At 44.1% G+C, this 4239-nt stretch overlaps 1 pseudogene; it reads left to right on the top strand.

Annotated features, from left to right (window-relative positions):
* The first annotated feature begins 3133 nt into the window (after positions 1-3133).
* On the top strand, positions 3134-3505 carry LOC145670110 (histone-lysine N-methyltransferase SETMAR pseudogene; annotated as a pseudogene).
* Positions 3506-4239: the final 734 nt, after the last annotated feature.

Consider the following 4239-nt stretch of genomic DNA (forward strand, 5'->3'; position numbering starts at 1 on the left):
AATTCTGTTGAGAGTGAGCGTGCTGAAGATATTACGAAGCTAATGAAAGTGTGTTGTATCGTAATGAACAGTAATTAACAGTGCGTGAGAATCTGCACAAAATTACGTGTAAGCGTGTGAATCAAAAACTGCAACCATGTGAACGATGCTAAACTTATCTGTCACATATACACAATTCACTCAAGATTGCGTCGCACTCATGTCTCTACAATGTTGCCAGCTGGTATCTTTAAACGGAGCTAAATAAATATTTTACGTTTAGGGAGAACATTTTTTTTTTTTTAAGTAATATCGCTAAATAGTCTGAAGATCATTAATTCTACAATATTGGCGTTTACCTGGAAAAATGTATACAAAAATGAGACATCTACTAATCAATTACTCTGAGTTCAACAAAATTATGTTGATCAGTATAAAAGTCAACGTGTAGTCTGTGAGAAGTTTCATAGAAACTAACTTTTTCTTTTGGTAAACATAAAAAAAATGTAGCTGTACAATAATCACACAAAATACAAGATGAAGACAAGGGTGCACCGACGCGGGAGGTCCACAGGCAGGGACGTACGCAGGGGGTGGGTCCTGGGGATCCGGACCCCCCCCGAAATCCGGACTTTTTGTAAATTTAGTCTAATTTTAGGGGCAATTTTACAATTTTTAATATAATATAGCCTGAAATTGTGTTTGGACCCCCCCGAAAAGCTTTGGACCCCTCCCGAAATAAATTCTTGCGTACGTCCCTGTCCACAGGGTCCGGACCATCTCTCAAAACTTCTTTATTCAACATACATTCAGACCCGTATTTATATATTGTGCGCCCTTGTGCTCTAAATAATTTGCCGCCCTCTTCCGCACAAACTTATGTCTCAAACAAGGAAACAAGCCGTGATTTTGCAAGTACAGAGGGCGTTTCCGATCTATGGTGACGATTTCAAACTGCATTTAGCTTAAGGGAAACTATGTCGTCACCATTGAGAGTGCTCTATTTGGTGGCCCTCCATCTGGACAATTGCCCGACAGCGAAGTTTCCACTGTAGGAAACTTGGACGCAGTGTAGTAATGTCAAGCTGCAACCACTTCTTCTAACAGGGTTTCCGTAGCCCTTCAACGGTGTGGGGTCTCCTGTGAGACAAGTCTCGTTTCAGGAGTCGGAAGGCGCAAAAGTCCATCGATAACGCATCAAGGGACTTCACTGGAATGTCTGTGAATGGAATGACACGAATTACAGTTTCTTCTGCCATTTGTTAGAGGAAGAGGCGAGTTGAGCGCGATGTGAGACTTGATGCCGTATCTTGATGCACCCACACACGATTATTGTCCCTCCCTTAGAAATTGGAAACGTCATGGCGATAAACGGGTGTCAAGACGTTACCCTGATAATATTTCGAATTCACTTTCGTATTTTTGGCTATATGACGTATGGCCAGCTTGCCCTGATACGAGTATCCAGCAGTGATCGTGAAGCCTGTGTCAAAACTTTCCTTGCATTCTGTAAACCATCTTTGAAAGTTCCTCGCACCTCTCGATTGATAAAAAAAATTGCACGTGGCTTGTGACAGTCATCCAGATAAACATATGCCTCGTCCAGTGTTACAACAAACTTCAATTTTTCACAGGCCTAGTACCGCTTATACAGATTTCGACAATTGGTGCAACTTGTTTGGATGTGTTTTAGCAAGAGCTTATGAACACACCCCTTCCGTCGCTTTATCAACCTCAGATCGCGGTGGTGAATCATGGTGTGCACTGTCTTCAGTTATGTCTGTAGCCGGTTCGCGATACTCCTCTGTGTGGGTGGTTTCTCCCTGGTGACCAGAGCCCCGACTTCCCGAATTTTAGCTCGTGTGCAGATAGTGGTAGGCCAAGGTTGACCTATTTCTGCCACACAGGAATCATCCCACGCCTCACCTTACCTGCTCCTTTCAACGCCTGTGATATACCATTTTTGGACACAGTGAATCCACGCTCCTTGCACCGTTTGATAATGTAATTCACGTCGGAAAGGGCAATATGTAGCCTTCCCAGTAAGCACTTATTTTGGGCGGCATTTGTCTTGATATGCGCTTACCACACCTTTCACGCAGAATCAATGGTCCAAGGAACTCACACGACTGGCAACCTTTTCCCGCTTGGTGGTGCTGCACAAGGTGTGTAATTTCGTCACCATAGATCGGAAACAACGTCTGTATACCAGTTCTTGTTGAGTAGCAGTTGAGGTATTACAAGTTACAACGTAACTTTAAATGCCCTAATTCTCTCAATGATGATTATGATGTGGTGTTCTGCCAGAAGGTAGGTGTTTGATCCGGGCTCTGAACAAGGTAAACCCATGGTAGTCTGCCATTGCCTTTCGTGGGATGATGATGACGTACTAAGGACTGGAGCTTACCTTGGGATCCAAACCACTTATGTCTCCACCGGGAATCAAACCCGGGACCTCTTGATAACAAGGCAACGGGCTTAACTACTCATCCATTGAGAAAAAAATAATTGTTTACATTATTCACCATCAGTAAAGGTTTAACAGCATCTATAATAATAATAATACAATAAGCTGTGTGTCTGTCTGTAGATAGAAACATGAAATTTTAATGTATTTTAAAGCTCTCAGAGAAATGATCCAAATGACCCGTTCCAGGTCCCTAGGTCACACCTGAGCTGAAATATGGAAGAGGGGGCAAAGTCATTTTAAAAAGAATCGAAAACGACTGATATTAGAGTTGAATTAATAGTTTTTAGGGTCGCTGAGATTAATAGTGACAGCTTTAATATAATTCAAGTTCATATTCCACTCCCCAGCGAGAAAACGACAGATATGAATGTTGAATTCAATGTTTTGTAGGTTACTGAGTTTAACAGTATCAGCTTTCATGATGTTTAAGTTCATCTTCATCCCTTGGAGTTGGGATGGGAGAGGATGGCTTTTTAAAAATAATCAGATAAGCTAGCTAATTATAAGGTATCCAAATAAGTTCTTGCTGTTTGTGATGGCCTTGTTGTTCGAGGGTCACAGACATGCTATGACGTTAGTCACGTACGCGCGATGCGATAAGGAGGTAGGTAGAGCACTGACCGACATCAGTAGACGCTCGTTGGGCACACTACAGAGACCTAGCTCGTCAAGTGGCACAGTGAAATGGATGTGTCGAAGCAACCCATTAGGGGGTGTTTGCTGTATGACTTCAAGGTAGGCCTATCAGTGGCCGCATCACGTCGCCGCATGTGCCAGGCGTTCGGGGAGAATGCCGTGAATGAACGCACCGTCCGACCTTGGTTTCAAAAATTCCGGACCGGCGATTTGGGCTTGAATGATGAGCCCCGCAGTGGACGACCACATGTGTTGGATGACGACGCCCTGAAGACAGCCATCGAGGAGGACAGTAGTCTTACATGTCAGGAACTTGCCGAAAGGTTTAATGTATCGATGGAAACAGTTAGACTGCATCTGCATCGCATAGGGAAGACATACAAGTTGAGTAAGTGGGTACCACACATTGTCAACGGCTAACAAACGACAGCGAGTTGAATCCAGTTTATCCTTGCTCTCCAAGCACCAGAACACACCGATATTTGGTCGATTGATCACTAGTGACAAAAAGTGGATCCTTTACAACACACCCACGCGTACTCGACACTGGTTGTCGCCACGTGACGCAGTTCCACACACCTCAAGACCACCTCTGCATCCCAAGAAGGTTATGCTATGCGTATGGTGGAATTATCGCCATGTGATTCATTATGAGCTCCTACCACCAGGCCAAACAATCAATGAGGATGTCTGCTCCCAGCAGTTGCAATGAATGCACCGTGCATTGCAGGAAAAGGAGCCGGCATTGGTTAATCGCAAAGGTGTGCTGTTCCTTGACGATAATGCAAAACCACACGTAGTAAAAAGGACCCGGGAAACCATTCTGCAACTTGCTTGGGAAACTTTGTGTCATCCACCATATTCCCCTAATCTTTCCCTACAGATTACCACCTTTTTCATTCCCTGAACAATTACCTTCGTGGGAGACAATTTGAAAATGAGAGAGACCTGCGGACCGCACTCACGGACTTCTTTGCTTCCAAGACCGCTGACTTTTACCACTATGGCATTGTACAGTTGCAGGAACGTTGGCAGAAGGTGCTGGATGCAGATGGCGATTACTTCGAGACTTAACCGTGAGTATTTTGTGCTACAACGTAGACTCTGTGCGGACTCTGAAATCGGCAGGAACTTTTTTTTGGATACCTAGTAGT

The sequence above is a fragment of the Thermobia domestica genome, chromosome 14 (genome assembly GCF_964235325.1).
Source record: "Thermobia domestica chromosome 14, izTheDome1.hap1.1, whole genome shotgun sequence".
Classification (NCBI taxonomy): Eukaryota; Metazoa; Arthropoda; class Insecta; order Zygentoma; family Lepismatidae; genus Thermobia; species Thermobia domestica.